Raw genomic sequence first — 26,555 nt, 5'->3', positions numbered from 1 at the left:
CTAATTTATTCTCCCTCCAGGGGTGTCGTGGACACCCCAGGAGGGAGAAAGTGTCGGCATTTCGGCGGTCGGGATTCCGGCGTCGGGATTCTGAACGCCGGGATCCCGACCGCCGGGATCCCGACCGCCGGGATCTTAACTGCATCCCATATATATATATATATATATGAAGAAAACAAAATACCCAGCGCAAAAGTCCTCAGAAGGAAATATGTCCACAGTATCAATCAATGTGTGCAATCTTCTTCCAAAGGATCGTACCAAGATCCGAGTAGTACACTTGCAAAAAACCAGAGAAGAGACGCAACCATGAGCATATAATTCAAGACAAATTTACTGCACAATAAGGCTCACGTACATTGAAAGTTTAAATGAATATGCTTGCCAGCCTAGTAGAAGCCTAATCTCGGTGGACCTCCTCGAATTGTGCCAAAGCACCGCCACTCAGCCGCAGACCCAGGGATCCTTGAACCAAGCCTCAGGACTTCGCCGCACACGATCGGGAGCACCGGGATCACAGGTGGAAGACAGGACGTCACTCCGTCAGCAAGAATAAGCCACGCCCAACGCGTTTCGACTACGGTCTTCGTCAGGGGGTGTGGTTAACTCAGGTCAGTATCCAGCTTTTATACCCTATTCTATCCACAGGTGAAATCATTCATCTAATTCACTAATTATCAAGAGTGCTGGCAAGCAACAACAGCAGAAATTAACATACAGATTTACAACAATACACAGCAGGCTGACACCCAGCAACAAATAGACATACATCCAGACTCATTTATATTTCATAGATTCATAAAAACATATATATGTATATATAAAAATAGAAAAATACAAAAGTAGAAAAATACAAAAATACATTATAAAAAGTTAATTAAAAATCATTAAAGGTGTATATGAAACTTGGTGCCTGATCTCAGCCTGTAACAACAAAATATACATTAGCAGCAAGAAAATATATATATACAATTATAACATGCAGTATTGCAGTCTTGGTAATACAATATAAAAGAACCAAATCTATATAGCAGCATTTGATGAAGCATAGTTACATAATTAATTTTTCTAAATTTATATCTATATACATAGACAGATTTTAGCAGCAAACATGATAGTTAGAAGAGATATATATTAATAATATGAAGATGATAAGAGAGTGATTAGAACATGGTATCAGATATTCATACATTATGTCGACACAAGGGTCGGCATCACCACTGTGAACACGATGTCCGATCATGACCTCCTATTAGTCTGAAGTACAGAGCACAGCTCAACATTGTCCATCAGACCAGGAGGCCAGCGATACCAGGGCACCGATTAATCACAGAAAGGGGGTGACGTCACAACCCTCGTTTAAACCTCTAGGGGTCATAGTTCCCAGCGTGTAAATCCAGAAAGTTTCTCTTTTGCTTAGTTTTTTCTGGATATCCCCACCACGCTCATCTAAAGTAACATGTTCAATGGCTTTATACTTCGAAGTATAAAGAACAAAGTGTTTCAACATAGTGTACCGAGACATTTTATGAACTGCTGTGACTCTAATGTTGATAATCTAACGTTCAAAGCCATTGAACATGTTACTTTAGATGAGCGTGGTGGGGATATCCAGAAAAAACTAAGCAAAAGAGAAACTTTCTGGATTTACACGCTGGGAACTATGACCCCTAGAGGTTTAAACGAGGGTTGTGACGTCACCCCCTTTCTGTGATTAATCGGTGCCCTGGTATCGCTGGCCTCCTGGTCTGATGGACAATGTTGAGCTGTGCTCTGTACTTCAGACTAATAGGAGGTCATGATCGGACATCGTGTTCACAGTGGTGATGCCGACCCTTGTGTCGACATAATGTATGAATATCTGATACCATGTTCTAATCACTCTCTTATCATCTTCATATTATTAATATATATCTCTTCTAACTATCATGTTTGCTGCTAAAATCTGTCTATGTATATAGATATAAATTTAGAAAAATTAATTATGTAACTATGCTTCATCAAATGCTGCTATATAGATTTGGTTCTTTTATATTGTATTACCAAGACTGCAATACTGCATGTTATAATTGTATATATATATTTTCTTGCTGCTAATGTATATTTTGTTGTTACAGGCTGAGATCAGGCACCAAGTTTCATATACACCTTTAATGATTTTTAATTAACTTTTTATAATGTATTTTTGTATTTTTCTACTTTTGTATTTTTCTATTTTTATATATACATATATATGTTTTTATGAATCTATGAAATATAAATGAGTCTGGATGTATGTCTATTTGTTGCTGGGTGTCAGCCTGCTGTGTATTGTTGTAAATCTGTATGTTAATTTCTGCTGTTGTTGCTTGCCAGCACTCTTGATAATTAGTGAATTAGATGAATGATTTCACCTGTGGATAGAATAGGGTATAAAAGCTGGATACTGACCTGAGTTAACCACACCCCCTGACGAAGACCGTAGTCGAAACGCGTTGGGCGTGGCTTATTCTTGCTGACGGAGTGACGTCCTGTCTTCCACCTGTGATCCCGGTGCTCCCGATCGTGTGCGGCGAAGTCCTGAGGCTTGGTTCAAGGATCCCTGGGTCTGCGGCTGAGTGGCGGTGCTTTGGCACAATTCGAGGAGGTCCACCGAGATTAGGCTTCTACTAGGCTGGCAAGCATATTCATTTAAACTTTCAATGTACGTGAGCCTTATTGTGCAGTAAATTTGTCTTGAATTATATGCTCATGGTTGCGTCTCTTCTCTGGTTTTTTGCATATATATATATATATATATATATATATATATATATATATATATATATACACAGCTATTGGGACCCCTACTGTTATTTTCGTGTCCTGTTAAAACAGCGGTACCAGCGGCTTCATAGAATAAACACATCACCACATGCACGGCAAGTAAAAATGGTCTAAAATTTACTATTAGTCAGGAATCACCTGGACAGAGCTCTATATGTGTGGTGTATCCACACATTTCTTTTATATTTACAAATGATCAATTCAAATTCTATCAGCAGATTATCTTTTTATTATGCACTATATATATATATATATATATATATATATATATATATAGGACAGAACTTACCCAAGCCTCCGTGAAGGAAAGGAATGGACCAGCACTCACAGTTAGATGAAAGAAAAAAGTTTGTATTCAGCAGTTACAACATGGTGTACAGGCAGGCTGACCCAACAGCCGTTTCAACTGGAACCTTTCCCAGTTTTCATCAGGGGTACATCAATGCATTAACAGACTCGTTTATATAACATACAATAAGGCGCCAAAACCGCCCTGCTCAGTTCAAGTGGGGAGCTGTCAATCAGCACCTCGCTACCGAGCATCCAGCGCCTGTCAGATGACGCTGCTAGGGGGGTGTGAGATGCGCGTCAGAGGGGAATCCCTGTGACGTGAGTCCGTAACACAGGATTGCCTAAATGTACAGAAGTGTGGAAACTAGTCTTACATACCACATGTGATTGTAGAACTTACAGTAACGTGAGGACAGGGTACCAACACCGTGAGGGGATAGATCAGCAGGAGGGAGATTCCGCGTGTGTGTTAAAAGATAACGTGGGCGGTAAACGGATCTTAAAGAAATTATACAAAGCAGCCGGAGTGGGCATGCACGGAGGCATGTGTAGCAGCAATCCATCAGAGCGGGTAGAATGAACATAAATAGCATAGTCGCACGGCGGCAGACATTCACAATTGTGCACTGCAGAGAAGTAGCGCGGCGGCCACTGAGCAACAACAATCCCAATGCAGACATGTAGAGTGTACGGCGACACTTTTCTGTGTCGACTGGGAGCAATAAATAAAGCAATGCATAGCGTCCTGAAATGCCTCATAGTCATGATCAGGTACAAATAGTTTGAAGAGGCGCACAATAGTCCAGTAGTTCACAAGTCAACACACAACGAGATGTCGACATGAACATAAGAAAATAACGCTCAATGCATTGGTCTGTCCACTCAGTTAGGAATAAATTGGAAATGTCATGACAAATTATGTGTGTGAATGCCATTAAAAAACAATTGACAGCGGAATATGTCTCTGAGTGAAAAAAATTCACTCATGGCAACCACTGACAATTTGTTGCTACTGGTGAATGCGTCTTTATGTGTCTGCTGGATGGAAAGCAGAGTATTAAGTCCATCCTGAGGATTATATAAGGGGCTGGGCTTATGTATGTATATCAGAAAAAAAGAGAAAAAAAAGAGAAAAACAAATAACAAGAGATAATAAAAGTAAGCAGCCTTTTAAGGGACATATGGATACACTCAGGTATCGTCCGTGGCTTAAATAAAGCATCCCATTTTAAAGTCTTCATTCAGACCAGATGGGGCCAAAGAATTCAAACGATAAATCCATCTTAGCTCTCTCTGAAGCAGTAATTTTTCACGGTCGCCCCCTCTTCTCAGGGGGGGTATATGGTCAATGAGAAAACATCTCAACTGTCCAATGTTGTGTTTTTTCTCTAGGAAATGTCGAGCAACAGGTAGGTTTTTGAGGTCCAGGCTTTCTGTTGTAGGTAGCAGACTTTTCTTGATGGACGATCTATGCTGACCAATTCGTTCCTTGGCAGTTCTAATCGTCTTACCGACATAGATCATTTGACAAGGGCAAAGGAGGGCATAAATAAGATACTTGCTATTGCAGTCCAGTTTGTGTCTGATGATAAATTTTTCACCATTAGATGGGTTGGTGAATGTGTCACCTGTCATGAGGAACGGGCAATTAACACATCCCGAGCATCTGTAAACACCATTTCTACGAGAAAGCCAGCTGGATGGCTTAGCTACGTTGCCTGAGGGATCCGTAACCACCAGCATGTCTTTGAGGTTCGGGCCTCTTCTATAGGCAAATCTAGGCGGAGTATGTAGTGTCGGTTGCAATACTGGGTCGCTTGCCACAAGGTGCCAGTGCTTGAGGATGATTTTCTTCACAAATTTAGAAGCCACCGTGAATGTGCTACAGAAATTGAGTCTGTCTGTTTTAACCGAGTTTGCAGATTTGACCTTGAGTAGTTCATCCCTGTTCAATAGGGACACCCTGGTCATTGCTTCTTCAACATCATGCTTGGTATATCCTCTTTCGAGAAAATGCTCACACATCTGTGTCAGGGCCTCTGGCAGGGAATCTGGGTCTGAGTTAACCCTGCATACTCTGAGTAGTTGCGAGTAAGGCAGACCTTTTTTCAGCGCATATGGATGAAAGCTGTCTGCATGTAATAAAGAATTCTTGTCAGTTGTTTTTGTGAAGATTTTTGTGGATAGATTGCCATTGTCCAGGGTGATCATAACATCCAAGTAACTAATTGATTGGTGACTGAAGCTGCTTGTGAAACGTATCGTGCCTGGTATGGCATTGAGGTAGTTGATGAACAGTAGTAGTTCTGATTCACCTCCCGTCCATAGGAAGAATAAGTCATCAATGTATCGTACGTACATTTTTATAAATTTGTTGAACCGTCGATTATCATAAATGTGCTGTTTCTCAAAAGTCGCCATAAATAGGTTAGCGTAGGATGGGGCCATGTTAGACCCCATCGCTGTCCCTTGGCGCTGCAGATAAAACCGATTTTGGAATAAAAAATAATTTTTATTTAGAATAATTCCCATCAACAGTGAAACATACTCTACAGGTGGTCCACAGTAGTATGTGCTGTTGGTCATCATATCCTTGCTTGCTTGTATCCCCAGTTCATGTGGGATGCTAGTATAGAGACTAGAAACATCCAAAGTTACCAGCAAGGTATTGGATGGTAGGTCTCTGACGTCATTCAATTTGCGCAGAAAATCGGACGTGTCCTGAATAAAACTTTCTGTGTTCTGCACCACAGGTTGCAGATAGAAATCAACCAGCTGTGAGAGGGGTTGGCACAGAGAACCCCTGGCTGAGATGATGGGCCGGCCAGGGGGTTCCACCAAGGATTTGTGTACCTTGGGGAGCGTATAGAGAATAGGGATAATCGGGTGCGTCTGAGTCAAAAAGTCAGCCGTTTCCTTACTTATGTAGAGATTAGTCATGCCAAGTTGGATTATGCCATCTATCTCTTTCTTAAAACCCCAAGTTGGGTCACGGTCCAGGGGTAAGTAGCAGGCAGAGTCAGACAATTGATTGAGTGCTTCCTTTGTGTAATATGAGTAGTCCAGTAGCACTATGCCTCCCCCCTTATCAGCTGCTCTTATTATGAGGTCCTTGTCTTGCTGGAGAGTTTTTATGGCTTCTTTCTCTGGTTTACTTATATTATGGTAGGAGATCCTCTGGTTCTTCATATAGGGGCATGTGTCCCTTTTGAGCACCCGCATGAATGTATTTATTGAAGAATTCAGAGAGGGAGGATCGAAGGTGCTACGATTCTTCAGAGTGCTGGTCATACCTTCCATTCTCTGGTTAGGTTGGGTTGGGAATCTCTGAAAATGGTCTTTTAACCTTAATTGCCTACCTAATTTGTATAAATCTACCTCCCATCCAAACCTTTCCTGGGTTAAGGTAGGTACAAAAGAAAGTCCTTTGTTGAGCAAGGTGATCTCGGCTGAGGAGAGTTGATGTTTAGACAAATTATAGATTACAGATCCTGTTAATTTCTTCCCCTCCTTTTTTCTTTTTCTCCCACCCCTCCGGGTGGGTATTGAAGGTTTTTTGGAGGGCGTCTAGAGCGATCCGATCTGTTGAGGTACTGTGTCTCAGGTCCTGATGTAGATGGGGCATCCGAGTCACTGGCAGATGTGTGTGTCTCAATGTCAGTAAATTGCGTGTTGGGGCGTCTCGAAGTGCCTCTCCTGTATTGTTGACGCGGTCGTCGACTTTCAATTCTAGAATACCAGGTATACACCCGATTCTCCTTATAATCCTGCTTTACTTGTTTATACTTTGTTTTTTTGAATTTTAACAAGTTTTCTCTGTATTTAATCAATTCTACTTCTAGTTTTTTCAGTAGATCACACTCCGGGTCATGTAGTGCTTTATAAGGTTCAGTTTGGTGCAGTTCATCAATTTCACCTTTGATGGCTCCAAGGTCAGAGCCAGTCTGCTCTATGACCAGGAGCATAAGATCTTGGGAACATCGATTCAAAATGTTGCACCACTTGATACAAAAGTCATTATTATGTCTCCCTAGGGTGGGTTGGTTATGTAACCTAAAACCCCTAGGGATAAGCTGCTCCTTATAGTACTGGGAGAGTGTGAGTCCGTGTAGTTCTAGTTCAATCTGGCGTTGACTGAGTTTGAGCAAGTCTTGATACGCCTCTTCTGGGCTATCCTTATTGAACGCAAGGGTGTCTGTATCCGTAAACAGAATCCGTTGTTTGTCTGCATCTGTGAACAGCAGTGTGGACGCCAAATCCAAACCGGTTGCAGTTGACATAAGTCCTGAGCAGGTATAATGCACAGGCAGTAATGTGTAGTCTCTAGTTTTTACACAGTAATGATCAGGAAAATGAACAAAAACTTGAAGAAAAAAATTGTTTGTATTGGAATCAATAAATTGTGTGGTCTGTATGCACAGAGTGATATTCAGCAATATCAATCTGGTTTGCAGTCCACTTTGTAGTCCGGTGCTCAGCCTCTTAGTTGTGAAGTATTTATAAGATAGATCAGGATGGCACTCAGTGAATCATAGACTTAATATGGGGTGCAGAGTCCTTAAGGTTAATTTAAGACAGAACTTACCCAAGCCTCCGTGAAGGAAAGGAATGGACCAGCACTCACAGTTAGATGAAAGAAAAAAGTTTGTATTCAGCAGTTACAACATGGTGTACAGGCAGGCTGACCCAACAGCCGTTTCAACTGGAACCTTTCCCAGTTTTCATCAGGGGTACATCAATGCATTAACAGACTCGTTTATATAACATACAATAAGGCGCCAAAACCGCCCTGCTCAGTTCAAGTGGGGAGCTGTCAATCAGCACCTCGCTACCGAGCATCCAGCGCCTGTCAGATGACGCTGCTAGGGGTGTGTGAGATGCGCGTCAGAGGGGAATCCCTGTGACGTAAGTCCGTAACACAGGATTGCCTAAATGTACAGAAGTGTGGAAACTAGTCTTACATACCACATGTGATTGTAGAACTTACAGTAACGTGAGGACAGGGTACCAACACCGTGAGGGGATAGATCAGCAGGAGGGAGATTCCGCGTGTGTGTTAAAAGATAACGTGGGCGGTAAACGGATCTTAAAGAAATTATACAAAGCAGCCGGAGTGGGCATGCACGGAGGCATGTGTAGCAGCAATCCATCAGAGCGGGTAGAATGAACATAAATAGCATAGTCGCACGGCGGCAGACATTCACAATTGTGCACTGCAGAGAAGTAGCGCGGCGGCCACTGAGCAACAACAATCCCAATGCAGACATGTAGAGTGTACGGCGACACTTTTCTGTGTCGACTGGGAGCAATAAATAAAGCAATGCATAGCGTCCTGAAATGCCTCATAGTCATGATCAGGTACAAATAGTTTGAAGAGGCGCACAATAGTCCAGTAGTTCACAAGTCAACACACAACGAGATGTCGACATGAACATAAGAAAATAACGCTCAATGCATTGGTCTGTCCACTCAGTTAGGAATAAATTGGAAATGTCATGACAAATTATGTGTGTGAATGCCATTAAAAATATATATAAAGTAAACCAGAGAAAGAAGCCATAAAAACTCTCCAGCAAGACAAGGACCTCATAATAAGAGCAGCTGATAAGGGGGGAGGCATAGTGCTACTGGACTACTCATATTACACAAAGGAAGCACTCAATCAATTGTCTGACTCTGCCTGCTACTTACCCCTGGACCGTGACCCAACTTGGGGTTTTAAGAAAGAGATAGATGGCATAATCCAACTTGGCATGACTAATCTCTACATAAGTAAGGAAACGGCTGACTTTTTGACTCAGACGCACCCGATTATCCCTATTCTCTATACGCTCCCCAAGGTACACAAATCCTTGGTGGAACCCCCTGGCCGGCCCATCATCTCAGCCAGGGGTTCTCTGTGCCAACCCCTCTCACAGCTGGTTGATTTCTATCTGCAACCTGTGGTGCAGAACACAGAAAGTTTTATTCAGGACACGTCCGATTTTCTGCGCAAATTGAATGACGTCAGAGACCCACCATCCAATACCTTGCTGGTAACTTTGGATGTTTCTAGTCTCTATACTAGCATCCCACATGAACTGGGGATACAAGCAAGCAAGGATATGATGACCAACAGCACATACTACTGTGGACCACCTGTAGAGTATGTTTCACTGTTGATGGGAATTATTCTGAATAAAAATTATTTTTTATTCCAAAATCGGTTTTATCTGCAGCGCCAAGGGACAGCGATGGGGTCTAACATGGCCCCATCCTACGCTAACCTATTTATGGCGACTTTTGAGAAACAGCACATTTATGATAATCGACGGTTCAACAAATTTATAAAAATGTACGTACGATACATTGATGACTTATTCTTCCTATGGACGGGAGGTGAATCAGAACTACTACTGTTCATCAACTACCTCAATGCCATACCAGGCACGATACGTTTCACAAGCAGCTTCAGTCACCAATCAATTAGTTACTTGGATGTTATGATCACCCTGGACAATGGCAATCTATCCACAAAAATCTTCACAAAAACAACTGACAAGAATTCTTTATTACATGCAGACAGCTTTCATCCATATGCGCTGAAAAAAGGTCTGCCTTACTCGCAACTACTCAGAGTATGCAGGGTTAACTCAGACCCAGATTCCCTGCCAGAGGCCCTGACACAGATGTGTGAGCATTTTCTCGAAAGAGGATATACCAAGCATGATGTTGAAGAAGCGATGACCAGGGTGTCCCTATTGAACAGGGATGAACTACTCAAGGTCAAATCTGCAAACTCGGTTAAAACAGACAGACTCAATTTCTGTAGCACATTCACGGTGGCTTCTAAATTTGTGAAGAAAATCATCCTCAAGCACTGGCACCTTGTGGCAAGCGACCCAGTATTGCAACCGACACTACATACTCCGCCTAGATTTGCCTATAGAAGAGGCCCGAACCTCAAAGACATGCTGGTGGTTACGGATCCCTCAGGCAACGTAGCTAAGCCATCCAGCTGGCTTTCTCGTAGAAATGGTGTTTACAGATGCTCGGGATGTGTTAATTGCCCGTTCCTCATGACAGGTGACACATTCACCAACCCATCTAATGGTGAAAAATTTATCATCAGACACAAACTGGACTGCAATAGCAAGTATCTTATTTATGCCCTCCTTTGCCCTTGTCAAATGATCTATGTCGGTAAGACGATTAGAACTGCCAAGGAACGAATTGGTCAGCATAGATCGTCCATCAAGAAAAGTCTGCTACCTACAACAGAAAGCCTGGACCTCAAAAACCTACCTGTTGCTCGACATTTCCTAGAGAAAAAACACAACATTGGACAGTTGAGATGTTTTCTCATTGACCATATACCCCCCCTGAGAAGAGGGGGCGACCGTGAAAAATTACTGCTTCAGAGAGAGCTAAGATGGATTTATCGTTTGAATTCTTTGGCCCCATCTGGTCTGAATGAAGACTTTAAAATGGGATGCTTTATTTAAGCCACGGACGATACCTGAGTGTATCCATATGTCCCTTAAAAGGCTGCTTACTTTTATTATCTCTTGTTATTTGTTTTTCTCTTTTTTTTCTCTTTTTTTCTGATATACATACATAAGCCCAGCCCCTTATATAATCCTCAGGATGGACTTAATACTCTGCTTTCCATCCAGCAGACACATAAAGACGCATTCACCAGTAGCAACAAATTGTCAGTGGTTGCCATGAGTGAATTTTTTTCACTCAGAGACATATTCCGCTGTCAATTGTTTTTTAATGGCATTCACACACATAACTTGTCATGACATTTCCAATTTATTCCTAACTGAGTGGACAGACCAATGCATTGAGCGTTATTTTCTTATGTTCATGTCGACATCTCGTTGTGTGTTGACTTGTGAACTACTGGACTATTGTGCGCCTCTTCAAACTATTTGTACCTGATCATGACTATGAGGCATTTCAGGACGCTATGCATTGCTTTATTTATTGCTCCCAGTCGACACAGAAAAGTGTCGCCGTACACTCTACATGTCTGCATTGGGATTGTTGTTGCTCAGTGGCCGCCGCGCTACTTCTCTGCAGTGCACAATTGTGAATGTCTGCCGCCGTGCGACTATGCTATTTATGTTCATTCTACCCGCTCTGATGGATTGCTGCTACACATGCCTCCGTGCATGCCCACTCCGGCTGCTTTGTATAATTTCTTTAAGATCCGTTTACCGCCCACGTTATCTTTTAACACACACGCGGAATCTCCCTCCTGCTGATCTATCCCCTCACGGTGTTGGTACCCTGTCCTCACGTTACTGTAAGTTCTACAATCACATGTGGTATGTAAGACTAGTTTCCACACTTCTGTACATTTAGGCAATCCTGTGTTACGGACTCACGTCACAGGGATTCCCCTCTGACGCGCATCTCACACCCCCCTAGCAGCGTCATCTGACAGGCGCTGGATGCTCGGTAGCGAGGTGCTGATTGACAGCTCCCCACTTGAACTGAGCAGGGCGGTTTTGGCGCCTTATTGTATGTTATATAAACGAGTCTGTTAATGCATTGATGTACCCCTGATGAAAACTGGGAAAGGTTCCAGTTGAAACGGCTGTTGGGTCAGCCTGCCTGTACACCATGTTGTAACTGCTGAATACAAACTTTTTTCTTTCATCTAACTGTGAGTGCTGGTCCATTCCTTTCCTTCACGGAGGCTTGGGTAAGTTCTGTCTTAAATTAACCTTAAGGACTCTGCACCCCATATTAAGTCTATGATTCACTGAGTGCCATCCTGATCTATCATATATATATATATATACCAGTGTTTACCAACAATCAGTCTGATAGATGGTCCCATAAAAACAGATTTGATGTCATTCGTCCTAATAATGTTGATTTTTTAGGGGTAGGCCAGAGCGACAATCTCATAATGTCGACTCCAAACAGAACGCCCCTTCGCGTAAAAAGACGACTCGTGGACACCGAGGAAAAGGAGTATCCAAGAAGAGAGCCGAAACAGAGGATGGTTCAATAGGTACCCTCCACAATAGAAATAGTGAGGAACCGTCCCTAGACTCTCATTCAGTTCAAAACAGGGGTATATTCAACTATTCCAAACGGTCCCTTAATACACATGAAATAGCTGTGTTACAGAAAGGGTTATCTTTTGCACCCACACGAGGCGCTAATAAAGTCGACCTCCAAATTGACCTAAATTTGTTTGCACGCAAACTTACCCTTAAGCGTCACTTTTTACGTAGACCTGTGGTAGATCAAGGGGTCACCCAAGAGACTAATGCTTTAAACTCCAATCTCAAACTTAAAAGTACCTTTTATCCAGTGGAGTCACGGGGACCCTACATTGATCTATTCACAGAATTGGTGAAAAAGGACTTTTCAAAACTAAATGAAAGGGGCACTTTGAAATCTAACATGAGCCATAATGAAAGTGTTGCCTTAAAAAATTTACAAATGGATAAAACCATCGTTATAAAGAACGCCGATAAAGGCGGCGGTGTGGTGCTATTGGATAGAGATGTGTATATTGCAGAGGCCTATAAATTACTCTTAGATGTTGAATCTTATACAAAACTGATCGGTGATCCCACCGCAGAGTTTTTGGTAAAATTAGAGGTTCTCCTAAGAAAGGGATTTAACGAAAAAGTAATCTGTAGTAGTGAATTTAAATATCTGCTAAACACCACCCCAAATTTGGCAACGTTTTACCACCTTCCAAAGATACACAAGGGGGTGGTGCCCCCCCCCTGGGCGTCCCATTGTCGCCGGGGTGGGCTCACTCACTTGTCGTATCTCTGAATATGTTGACACTTTTATTAAAAAATATGTGCCATATATAGGTACCTATGTACGTGACTCATCTTCTACAACTTCTTGATAATGTGGAATGGAAAGAGGGTTTTGGTCTAGCAACTATTGATGTACAGGCCCTTTATACCAGCATTCCCCATGATAAGGGCATTGCAGCTGTGGAGAAGCGTCTAAGTCTTGACCCTAATATCACTAAGGTTAGAAGGGACTTCATTTGCGAATGTCTGAGGTTTGTGTTACAATTTAATTATTTTGAATTCCTTGGTGATTGGTTCCTGCAAACGTGTGGCACGGCTATGGGCACTATATGTGCGCCTAGCCTAGCCAATCTTTATATGGCGGAATGGGAGACCAACACCCTCATAGGCACCCTGATGGACAATGTCATTCTAATAAAAAGATATATTGATGACATTGTCATCATTTGGAATGGTGACCAGGCCCTTTTTGAGACATTTGTTGCTCAATTGAATGTGAATAATTACAACCTCAAGTTCACTTCATCCTTCAATAAAACCAAAATTGAATTTCTGGACATAATACTGGACGTGAATGATTTCCCTCGTGAGAGGAAAATCCAGACCTCCACATTTTTTAAGGCTGTGGATGCTAACAGCTATTTGGAATATTCCAGTTGCCACTTGGGGGCCTGGAAGGATAATATTCCGTATTCCCAATTCCTGCGGTTGCGCAGGAATTGTTCTAATACCACAGTTTTTGAGGAACAAGCACTTATTTATGTAAAGAGGTTCACGGAGAAAGGGTATCCTCTTAGGATTATTCATGGTGCACTCCAGAGGGCACGTAACCTCAATAGAGAACAGCTTTTCCAGCCAAAAAGTGGCGAACCAGCATCTTCCTCTAATAATCCTAATGATGCTATGTTTATCACCAAATTTAACACACATGAGAAAGAACTTAGGGGAATTTTTAGGAAACATTGGGGTGTACTCCAATTGGATCCCATTCTTAAAGGCCACATCTCTGATGCACCGAAGATGGTCTTCCGTAGAGCCAATACCATCAAAACACTTGTTTCTAAGAGTCAGCTAGAGAAAATTGATGAAAGAGCCCCTACTGACACATTTCTCACTATCAAGGGTTGCTTTCCATGTGCACATTGTAAGGTTTGTCAATACATGAAGAAGGGCCCTTTTATTGATGGCACAGATTTGAAAGTTAATGAATTTATTAATTGTAATTCAACATCTGTAATTTATCTTTTAACTTGTGGCTGCGGCCTAAAATACGTGGGCAAGACCAAGAGGTGTCTCAAGATTAGAATTCTTGAGCACCTCCGTAACATCAAGCACGGAGTGCTTAATCATAGCGTTCCTAGGCACTTCAAGGAAGCCCACAATTGTGATCCAAGGTCTCTTAAGTTCAAAGGTATTGAATTGGTTCATATTAGTAAGAGAGGAGGTGACCATGAGAAACTACTGCTAAAACGTGAAACCACATGGATCCTCAAACTAAACACCTTGGCACCTATGGGTCTTAACGAGGGTTATGAGATAATTCCCTTTATCAACCAATAGAGAACCCCAAAATTTGTCGTACCTTTAATGTTACTTTTTAGATATGGCTTACTTTATTGTCTCCCTTTAAGTAAGCATATTTTATTAATTATTGCTCTTTTGTTAGAGCATTTTGACTATTTGATTTTATGCAATGTCTCTTAGTTTGTCATTTTTTGCGCATGTTTTAGCATATCTATTATTCATGTCTTATTTGTAAAGTCCGGGCTAAATTGCTCACACGCAGTACTTTTTTACATAGGTTTTGTCAGCTGCTTGCTAGTTTGATATAAAATATAATCTAACATTTTTTGCCTTTTTTTAGCCATCTTCATTATTAGGTGGTTTAATAAATTAAAGTACCTCCATTTTTATATGTTCTAAATTACACATATTTTTTCTTATATGTGTCCTCTATGAAGGTTATTATTATGTTGAACTCATTTCCATTCAATAAAAACTTGGCCCTTTCAGGCCATGTGTTATGTAGGCTTAGATGCCTATACAGATTTGGGCCCCATATACTTATATTTATATATTTTTCCAGTTCATCTGTTTTTTAAAAAAATGTATTCCCCTTTAATTCCGGTCACCTAGGTATATAGGCGTCCTGGGATACGGGTTATGCCCTGTGACGCGGCACCGTACGTTTTTTCGCGTCATCTGACGCGATGCGCGTCACCTGATGCCTTATATGTTTGTCCGACGGCAGTGCGTAGTGCGCGTCATCTGACGCTTCATACGTATGTCCGGTCCGGCATCTTTCCTAGTTATGTTACGCTTATATCTCATGCACACTGGTAGACGGCACCTGTTGTTTTCCACGTCACTTGACGTGATGCGCGTCACCTGATGTTATACCTGTACGTCTCTTCGGCGGTCACGTGCAGTGCGCATCATCTGACGCGTCACATGCACGGCGCCCTCATTACACCATAGCCGTCCACTCACGGCCGGGCGCGTCATATGACGCGTCTCCCCTCCCATTGGCCTTATACCTGGCTCTCCGTCATTGGAGGTACGTGCACTACGCATCGCGTGTGCACGCCCATCACAGAACGGCATCCAATGCCGCTAATGGATGGGTTTTATTGATTAATTATTTCATCCCTATTTAAACCTTATGAGCGTTCGTATTAGCCACGCCCTCTGACGAAGTCTATGTGACGAAACGCGTCAGGGCGTGGCCTACGACGCTCCTTTGTCCTCACATCAGCTGTCTTGGTCCTTGGATACCCCCTGCATACCTCCCTGCAAGCCAGCATAGCGGTGTTTACGGTGGATCCTGGTCCTGCGCAGACGTGTGAGCAGCCTAGCCTGTGGCTATTGTTTTAAACCGTGTGGTACCCAGTCCACAGTGTTTTTACTTGTGGTACGAGTCTCCATTTGCCTGTGCCTGGATTTGTTACTTGTCCAATAAATGTTTTTAAAGCTATACTGCACCATGAAGCGCCTTCTCTCTGCCCTTTTCTAGATATATATATATATATATATATATATATAATATACTGTATACTGTCCAGATAGGCAGCTCACTCGCACATAATATTGTAGTATCCTGGTGCCTTCACCTCTGGTCGTTCAAAGAGACGCCAAATATAGAACCATCGGGACAGAGCGGCACTCAGTAACTAAACACAGTGGACTGCTGAACTGCAAAGTTTCAATGTTTATTTACATCTTCATCAGGCAAGTGTGTAAATAAACATCGAAACGTTGCAGTTTAGCAGTCCACTGTGTTTACTTACTGAGTGCCGATCCATCCCGATGGTTCTATATTTGTCGTCTCTTTGAACGACCAGAGGTGAAGGCACCAGGATACTACAATATTATGTGCGCGTGTGCTGCCTATCTGGACAGTATATTATTTATATATATATTTATATATATATATATATATATATATATATATATATATATATATATATATATATATATATATATATATATATATATATATATATATATATATATATATAGTGCATAATAAAAAGATAATCTGCTGATAGAATTTGAATTGACCATGTGTAAATATAAAAGAAATGTGTGGATACACCACACATATAGAGCTCTGTCCAGGTGATTCCTGACTAATAGTCAATTTTAGACCGTTTTTACTTGCCGTGCATGTGGTGATGTGTTTATTCTATGAAGCCGCTGGTACCGCTGTTTTAACGGGACACGAAAATAATAGTAGGGGTCCCAATAGCTGTTTCTAATCCAGGTTTTGGAGGGGGCAGTGTTTTCCTTTCGCTGTGATGGTAAGCAAGCTGGTCTGCTGTGATGCACCGCAAGGCAAGCGTGTCTCACCTGCCACACCTGCCTGCACCGGCGCTGACAGAAAGCTGGCGTTTGTGGCTTCTAAGGAAGATGATCTGTTGGTACGATGGTGCTGCACTGCGTCTCTCACCCACAGTGAATGATCTCCTATACCTGGTGAAGGGACTGTGCTTCCAGCGGCAAGAAGGATCCAATTGTAGCCTTAATTGATAGGCTCACCAAGGTATGAAGATAGCCGAGATGATGGTATTGGTGTATAAATGGGCATCAGGTAGGAGCTGCAAATGGCCCTAACGCGTTTCGCTCCCGATGGACATTTGGCCCAATGTTTCTGATCTTCCATCAAATTGCAATAATTTGTTTTCCTTTTAGAACTGTTGACATCATATTAGTCGTGATTAACACATTCCTACTGTAGTTTGCTATAGCTCTTTATTTTATTTTATTAATTGCAGTCTTTATACCGGTTTTGCAGATATATTTTTTCTTTTGATTCTTGTCTGACAAAGGCCTACATATCAAGAATACACATACACACACACACATACACTATACACACTACACACACTGAACACTGTTCAGGGGGAGTAAGGTGGTGTTAGAGGATCTTGGTCATGTTTGGCGGATTGGTGGAGCGATCCAGCCCGGGAGAAGTTTTTAAGCAGCCCGGGGGTGTGTGCTAGTGAGCAGCCAGGGGGGAGTGCTAGTGACCAGCTCTGGGGATCCTGCCGTGCTAGTGAACCGGGGGGGAAGGCGGTGCCGCTGCTTACCCTGCCAGCCGGCACCAGACGCTGCAGCTGTCGTAGCCGGTGACGTGATGACGTCATCCAGAAGCGGCCGCAGCCATATTTTGTGTGGGTAGGACAGCCAAGCAGCGGCCCGGGGGGGGGGGGGGGGAGCGGCGGCCTGGCCATGGGGGGGTATAATAGTAAATGGGGTTCGGCCCACCGAGAAATTGCCCGGTTTCCCGGCTGCCCAATCCACCCCTGATGTTATGATGCTGTGGCAGTGCACCATTTATATCCAGGACATGGATCTTTGTAAAAAAAATATTGTAAACATTGTTTCCCTGAAATTAAAAAAACAAAGCTCTCATAGCTACCCTTATCCAGGAACACTGCCTTTATCATTGTATTATACTTCTATTATTATTCTTACTGTTGCTCTTGCCATTCTGTGAGCTGAGGAGCTTTACAGTGTCCATTTTCTGCATGATAAGTTTTCAGCATCAAACATCAAGAAAATGATTATTTGTTAGTGTTGGTAAAGAGGGCATACATATTCTCCACATGTTCCAGAACCTTTTTTTCTTGCATTTATGAAGTTATGTATGCAGTAGTTAATCTCTTATATTGATTATTAATTATTTTCCTTTGTGTTGCTAATACTAATGTGACAGGTGGCCCCTGTGAGTGCGGTCGGTACCACCACCTACCTGAGTATGGCAACGGCAGGGAATGCAGCTCTCTTCACGCCCCTTGTTAGTAGATTGTAGACACTGGAGGCAAGAGATGGGACACCCCGGCGAAAACCCACCAAGAAAGATGGCAACCACGGTTAGCAGCAATGAGTATTTATTAAAGAAAGACGTTATGCAAATGCTGCAATACCTTCAAAGACTTTATACAAACAACACATGAAGGAAAAAGACATTTAACCATTGCTGTCCTAGTTTAGCAGCCAATGAACACTACAAAAGACAAGGGCAGATCAATACTGTTCATTTATGATTCCTCATCCAAAAAGACAATAACCTTCACACTTCTATATGTATAATGACATACCATAAAGACCTCAATAAGAAATGACCAAAGAACGTGATTAAAGAAGACACTCTAAGAAAAATGACTTCAGGAAAAAAATAGGACTAGCATTCAGCCACGCTACTGTAAATCAATTGCAATACTCCTAAATATTTGCCAGATGGCGCTATACCTTACACAAGTGTATTTTAACACTGTAGTCCCAGCTACAATACACAGTCACTGAGTTCAAAGAAAGATCCCACGAAGATCAATCCTCAGAGGAAGGGTGGTACCTGCCTGCGTGTGCACACTACTATGAATATGGCCAGAATGAATTAACAGTCCCCTGTTCAAAGGGGTACAGGCGAGTCCCCGTTACCTGCGGGTGATGCAATGGCCTTCTAAAAGACTTAAAGTAAACAACAACCTCTTGATAAAGGGACAAGCAAGCTCCCGTTACCTGGGGCAGCTCCTTGTAAGAATGGTAATAAAGAAGTCCTGCGCTATAATAAACCTTGCGATGGGGTCATGTATCCTGCTTATACTCACTAACCATACCGTGGCTCCTCACTGGCCTCTCGTTGGCCAGATGTGTGAAACCCCTTCTTGTTTCCCCGGGTCTGAGGGACTGCGACTGAAGGTGCAAGGCCCGCCTCAATAAATGGCTGATGCAGAGGCAGCTATAGGACAGTCTCTGCCTAATAAAGGGGAAGCGTAGCGGCCTGCTCCGGGGCCTGTTTTCCTGAGTATAACACACTGTCCCGCTTTTAAGGCTGGATGCAGGGGACAAAGGCATCAGCGGCTTGAATGGGTATGCGGGAAGACTTTGAGGCTACTTAAAGGGGTTGGGGCCCACTGTACCTGCTTTGTCTGCTACAGATGCCGTCTCCGGCCAGTAACGATTCTCCTGACTCTCACGCGGTTCCTGACTCCCGTCGTGGCACTTCTCCTCTGCCCGGATCCTGGCCTGCAGCTCCACCGCCTGTGACTGCCTCCTGGATCAATGCGCGGTCAGTCTCTCCTTCTCCTCCCGGCGCGGCCCATCTCTTTCTCCGCCCGCTGTCAATCACCAGCCTGAACTTCGCGATGGCAGCCGCTCCTCTCCCTGTTGTCTTCGGCTGCATGCTGCTCCTCTTCAAACGCCCGCTGTGCACCGCTCTGCAACAACACAGTTTAGTCGCGCTCCGCTTCTCCCTTCTTAGCACGCTTCCTCCTTCACACTGCTCAGCTCTGCAGAACTCCTTCACCTCTGACCTCCTCTTTTTCGCGCTCTCCTAGCCGGCCAATCAGGAGCCAGACATGCTCCTTGCACGTGAAAGGCAGCTGGGGCGCTTGCTGGCCAGGTTAACCCCCTCAGTACTGGGCAATGAGAATGGCGTCCCTTCGGCAGCATTAGCCACAATTGTTGAGCCCTGCTATGGCGCATGGGCAGCTTAGGGGCATCTCTGTAGTGGGGTGCCACACTAATCCTATCGTAGTGTATTTACTGTAATGGAATAGCATGAAACTGAAGTAAAACTGGCCCTACCCAGAAAAGTGTACAATTGCAGAGGTGTGGAGAATATGTGATGGTTAGAGAAGCAAAATAACCTCTTTAGCTGCTGTTGGTCAGTGTGACGATGGTGTACACCTATGCAAGTGCTGAGCCATTCTTTCACTATCAACTAATTTATAACCTCCATTGCGTTTTGTTGGATGAAAGCCAGCCAAACTGAAAGGTTACAACTTCTGTGCAGGCAATAAGCATCCTATTTGGCAGGGCCTTGTCAGAATAAAAGTGAAATGTGTACGCACCTTTTGATAATTTTTCTGACCATTCTTCTGATCTTCCCCCAACATCAGTGATGCCTCTATGGGCGTGTATTATAACGGGTAATGTGATCAGCTGAAGAAGCTCTTGAAAGGTAGTGACATCCTTAAACAGGATATTCCCCTGGGTTGTTCTCACAAATCTCCTGTAACAATGGCATATTGAAATAGGTGCATTGTTTCTGCAGTCAGTCTTTTTGTCTAGCAAAAATGATTCTTGCTTCTTCATTTTTTTTAAAGCTTGCAGTGTTCTCACCATAGCAACCATTCAACAAGTGTGCGTCTTTCTTTGATTCAAACACAAGATGACAATGAGTAAAATGAAATTCTACACTCCACTACCGCAGAAAATGGCAAAACAATGCTTCCAGTTCTCTTCGGTATGCTTGTTTTGGAATCATGCTCTTTTTGCAGCCAATTAAGGTAATTTAAATTTGCAGTGAGTGTAGCCTGAAATCCAGAGGGTTTGGGCCTTATTTGTGCTGCAAGAAAGGTGTAAGATTCAGCAATTTTGTGTAATTAAATTTCAAATATAGCAGAAGTGTCTGTAGGAGATAGGCTTGTCCTGCATGCATTTCTGAGTTCCGAATGTTGCATGTTGAGAACCCCATCTCACCACTGAGCCCCACCATTTGCAAACTTCAGCTTACACAGGATGGCATCCGATCCAGATACCTGGTCCCGTAAGTCCCTGGACCGGTGAAGCCATTTTGAAGAACCATGTCGGGTGCCACTGCCCAAATGACTGACAATGGTCTGCAGGGAACAGGTATGGCAATCGTGCATCCCCATAACCATCAGTTGTGTATGTAGACTATTGTATTTACGTATAAGCCCTATGTATGGTGATCTAATCTTTTTCAATATATTTGCCTGATGGGAATCTGTGTTTGCAAGTATGATTGTTTAGGTGTGTATGTGCTAATGACGGGACCCGTTGCCACCATCGCTAATGACAAGACCCTACTGTTGCCAGCACTAATGACAGGCACCCCTGCTGTAATAGGTTTAACCATGTGTAGCAAAATATGTGATAGGCATTTTGGTGTGCGGTATAATGTGTGATAGGCATTACGATGTGTGACAATGTGTAATGAGCTTAATCCTGGCGCAGTGTGTATTTTTTGTATGAGTGTTTTTGTTTTGTTTTTGTTTCTAATGTAAAATGTGCCCTTCCTTTTGAAAAATGTGCCCTGCTTGGTGGTCAGCACCCTGCCCTAAAAAATTCTAGAGTGAGCACTATGGATGTGAAGTCAATCACAACGTTGCATCGTAACCTTGATTACAAAGGTGGAGTGCAGGCGAGTCTCAGCCGATCAATGAACTGCTTTGCCAACTTGGTGTATGATGAATGGCCTGCATGTGGGTTTGGGTTGTGGATAGTGCGGAAGCTGCAAGTGCCGAAGAAGAGTAGGGTGTGGATAATGGCAGTGGTGGTATGCCCTGCTCTGCAATCATTTTTCTACCCAATGCAGCTATGGAACAATGAAAAAATTATGCGGGTGCCAATGGAAGTGCACCCAAAACTGGATGCATTCTGCACTAGAACTGATCTGATCTTTCATAGGCAGTGCAGCTCATCCTCTACACATGCTGCACTCCCTTTGATGAGCTCCTTTTTCAGTGGTTGTCACAATCTCTGCAATACTGCTCTTCCCCAGCTTAATAAAGTAAATCCCTGTACAACCGTTTCCCTTCCCCAGGATTAAGTAGGTGTGTGATTCCCCTGTCTCTGGCCCAAGTGAGTATGCCACCAGGACCACATACTTATTGACTTGGCTACTAAAAATATATTTGGTGTTATATTTGTTATTTGAAAACGCTTGCATGGCCCGGGATCCGTTTGTGCTTCTCATATGCCTGCTTGAACTGTTTTTGTTTAACAGTTCCTTTCCATCCGGTAATTACCTCTTCTTGAGCCTATGCACGCAGTCACTTTACTTGTATGCCTGTTTACATGTGTGCGGAAATTTTAAATTGTACTGCTTTTATGACATTGGTTCAAATTAAATACAGTTTTATGCGATGATATCCAATATTTGTATCTTTACATGTACTACTCATCTGGCATTGTGATACGGATGTTGCTGTGGAGACAAGAAAGACAGTGCATGTGGAAATCATTAAAAGGAAAGTAATTGAGTTTATATTCACACAAGCGCTGGTTGAAGGACTGTTCCACTTTTTTCTAACAATATATTTGTTGTTTTGAAAGATTACACTGTGTGACTTGACTTACTATATTGTTTCTCTGGTAGTTCAAGGCAAAATGTTGGCTATATTATATGGTTTGCACATGGTATAGTGTGTACCCAGCTTAAGCAACAAAGATGGCACTTGTCAGAGGCAGAAGTGCATCTGCAAACAGCCCATTACAAGTGGATTCATTAGTGCTGACGATTGGCATCTTCACCATCCATCATTTGCTTCGGTTCTTGACCACCTGCAAATGTTTTTATTCTGATGGGGAGATGTATTAATCCTTGTCAGGTGATAAAGCGTCCGGTAATCACGTACTGGCCAATGTGCTCCTAATGGTCATTTCAACGGTCAATGGTCATTTCAAAGCCAGCACGTAACATGAAAGTTGGGAGCTGACTTGCTAATGTGTTTTTACCGGCCACTTTATCGATATACCAGGATTAATAAATCTTCCCCTGTGTGCCTATCTGCATATGTTAGTAGTAGCATAAACATACCCTAACTGTACTCTGCTTATGTTACATTTTATCTTCCCTCTGTCCCCCTGTACAGGTGCAGACTGGCACAAGTGCCAGAATCACAAATCCTCATTTATGCTCTATTTTCTGTGTATCATAGTGATTTCCCACAAGGGTACTGAGTTGAGATGGATTCAAAGCAAAAAAGAACTGACAGTGTACGCCCAGCATTACTTGCTAAAATGTCTGACAGGTTATCAGAAAGCCTGATCAGAAATCATGGGACTGCATTGTGATCTTATTTTGCAGATGATCCTAAACTATGTAATGCAGGCATGCCCAAAGTCAGGCCCGGGGGCCAATTGCGTCCCGCGCAGTCATTTCAAGTGGCCCGCAGCCTCCAGCTGGAAGCGGGCAGAGCATCAGATGTGAGAAGCACAGCACAGGACATTAAAGGTGGGGCCCCGGCGAGCGCGCCTTTACCTTGCTGTCTGCTGCAGTGAGGAGGTGCCGGTCGCCACAGTCAGATGTGTTTGGCGTCCTACCCCTGCTTCTGCAATCGTATATCACCCTACTCCACAATCACAGTGACAGCAGTGTTTGGGGAGGGGGGGCAGCAAGGGGGAAGCTTGCTCCCGTAACATGCAGAGTGGAGGAGAGCAGCAGCGGGAGCCCAAGCAACTCCTTGCCTTGCAGTGCCTGCTTTGCCTCTCCTTCCTCTGGCTCACACAAGGGGCTGGGAAACATACAGAGAAGGGAGGGGGCAGAGTGGGGGACATACAGTGAAGTAGGGTCAGGCTGGGGGACTTACAGTGAATGGAGGCAGTGATGGCCATTCAGAGAAGGGAGAGCAGGGACAGGCTGGGGGACATACAGCGAATGGCGGCATAATGGGGCACATAGTGAATAGGGGTCATACAGTGAAGGTGGGTCAGGCTTAGGGACATACAATGAATGGAGGCACTGATAGACATTAAGAGAAGGGGGCAGGCTGTGGGACAGAGTGAATGGGTGCAGAGTGGGGAACATACGGTGAATGGGGGACATACAGTGAAGGAGGGGCAGGGGCAGAGTGGGGTACATAGTAAATGGGGGCCATACAGTGAAGGAGGGTCAGGCTTGGGGACAAATGGAGGCACTGATAGACATTAAGAGAAGGGGGCAGGCTGTGGGACAGAGTGAATGGGTGCAGAGTGGGGAACATACGGTGAATGGGGGACATACAGTGAAGGAGGGGCAGGCTGGGGGACATACAGTGAATGGGGGCAGGCTGGGGGACATAGCAAATGGGGGCAGAGTGGGGGACTATTCTGATGTGATTAATGCTTCTAAGAATTTCGGCCCCCCACATTTTCACCTTACCAAATTTAGCCCTCGTCCCAAAAAGTTTGGACACCCCTGATGTAATGTAATAAAATTTAGAGCAGGGTATAGTTTCTCTACAGAGGGACTTGAATAAACTGAAGTATTGGGCAGCCAAATGGGAGACAAAGTTTAACATAGATAAATGTTTAGGGACCGAAAACAATTATGCAATCTATAAATTAAATGGAGTAAATGTAGGAGAATATATATTTTATTTATGTGTGTGTGGATTGTCCATAGAGATAGAGATACTGTGAGTTTCCCCTATAAAATGTTGTGTACCACAGACCGGTAATGAGCATAATTAGAGAACACATTTAGGGGGTATGCATTCTGGGATCACGCCTGTCGATCCCCGTCGACAGCCATGATCCTGGCCCGATTGCGGTCAGATCGACCGCAAAACAACAGACGGGATTCAATGTCCCGCCTGCCGATGGGCGCAAAGGGGTCGTGCCCGCGAAAACGGCCGTGGCTTGTCGATCTGCGGCCCGGATAACAACAATCCACGGCCGCTATTGGCAGAACGGGCCCTACAGCTTCTGAAGTCAGGCCCATTCTGCCGTGATCCCTCATCAATGCTGTTGTTAATTTCTGACTTTCTGACACTCGGCAGCCGAAACATTGTGATTCGACTGTTGAATTTCTGTCTGATGTGATGAAAAAAAGTGCCCGGGACTCCAACTGTTGGGAGGTTACAACAGTCAGAATCCCATGTTGACTACCCCCCAAGTCTGCAGCGGTTTTGTAGTTGTAAACAACTGGTATTTACACATAACCTATATGTTAATTGTGTCTTAAGTTAAAAATAAAGATTCATGTAGAGCTCGGTTTTATAGATGCATGTAGTTATCATTCCAATATGCTAATGGTTCTATATTAAATGGCTTTCCAAAACTTGGATATAACTTGTCACTCTTTTATGAAGTTTACATGGCTGTCACTTGTTGGTAATAAAATGTTGAGCTGTTTTATTGCAAAGGAAACCGACATTCCTGTCTCATCTTTGTCTTGTGAAACTGGTATATACAAAGTCCCCATGCTATAATTCATTCACTGTCTCTGTCCACAGAATAACTTCCAACCACATCCACCCTCCCATGTGTTACCAATCACGGTTCGAACAGCGGCAGATATTGATGGCTTTTTACTCTGTGCTCACAAAATCTCTAATATTAAAGATAAATGTGTGATTCATTAATACAAGAGGATTGTGGCAAAAAGATGACTCCTAAAGGATTCCTGTAAAGTAGGCTGCATTTTGATTGATTGCGTTGCCTGGCAGAACCTCTACTACGGTGTCTTTTATTTACTGCTGTGGGTTTGCTTCCATGGAAGGAACATTCTTTTGTTAAAAATATTCCTGCCTTTGAGTTCAGCACAGAAATATTGATCTGTAATGATTAGTCTTATTCACAATCCTTAATAAACCTACCAAAAGCCCAACAGTGCAAATAAAAAGCACATTTGCTGTATTATAATTATGCTAATGCTACCATGTAATTGTGTCATGCTTTGGATGAAATGTTGTCACCGTGGAAATAAAAACTGCCGCACACTATAATTATATCATGCTATGACTGAGAACAGCACTTTTCAATTCTGGTTAACTTTTACTGGAGCATTCACAATTGCCTATAAAAATGTGTACTGATAAGCTGAATTACTTCTAATACACTTCTGATCTAACTCTAAATATGACAGATAACTTTACCCACTGGAGGGGGGAGAGGAGGATAGGAGGAGGGACAGGACTATTTTGTCCGCTCTTTCTACCTTCTTCCTCATGTCCTGAGTCTGACCATGCCTGCCATGCTCACTTCTTGCCTTCAGGTCTCCTTACCTGCACCTCATGTTACCTGTCTGTCTACCCCTCCCTCTAGATTGTAAGCTCTTTGGAGCAGGGCCCTCTTCCCTTCTGTTCTTACAGCACTCTTCTTGCATTTCAATTACAGCTTTCTTACATACAATCTATGCCTGCATCTCTTCTTACTCACTTCCCTGCATCTCAGCCCTCTTATACCGTTTTTAGACCGCAAATGCCGTCAGAAAACTCTGTGTCCAACCTTATTGTCGGGTCAGTAACATCACAAGGTGCGGAGCAGAGCGGTGGCGCGTCATCGTGGGCTTGGGAGGAGGCAGCACTTGGAGCTAACAGTGCTGCCTCCTCCATACTGTGAAGGGGACCTGGGTCGCTCGACCCAGGCAACAGTTCACACTGCACTTGACACGGGTCAGAGCCGTGTTGAACCCTGGTCATTACCATGGTTGAACTGCGG

The 26,555-nt window shown here is 43.4% G+C and overlaps 1 long non-coding RNA gene across 1 annotated transcript in view; it reads left to right on the top strand.

Annotated features, from left to right (window-relative positions):
• The window catches only part of LOC146009372 (uncharacterized), a 172,478-nt gene extending 146,124 nt beyond the window's left edge, over positions 1–26,354 (top strand). The window contains exon 3 of the long non-coding RNA XR_014444650.1: positions 25,349–26,354. This is a non-coding gene — a long non-coding RNA (uncharacterized LOC146009372). The remainder of the gene's footprint in view (positions 1–25,348) is intronic.
• The last annotated feature ends 201 nt before the right edge of the window (positions 26,355–26,555 follow it).

The sequence above is a fragment of the Crinia signifera genome, chromosome 1 (genome assembly GCF_055691185.1).
Source record: "Crinia signifera chromosome 1, ASM5569118v1, whole genome shotgun sequence".
Lineage (NCBI taxonomy): Eukaryota > Metazoa > Chordata > Amphibia > Anura > Myobatrachidae > Crinia > Crinia signifera.
The sequence above is the reverse complement of the archived record's forward strand: the minus strand, read 5'-3'. Positions and strand labels throughout refer to the sequence as shown.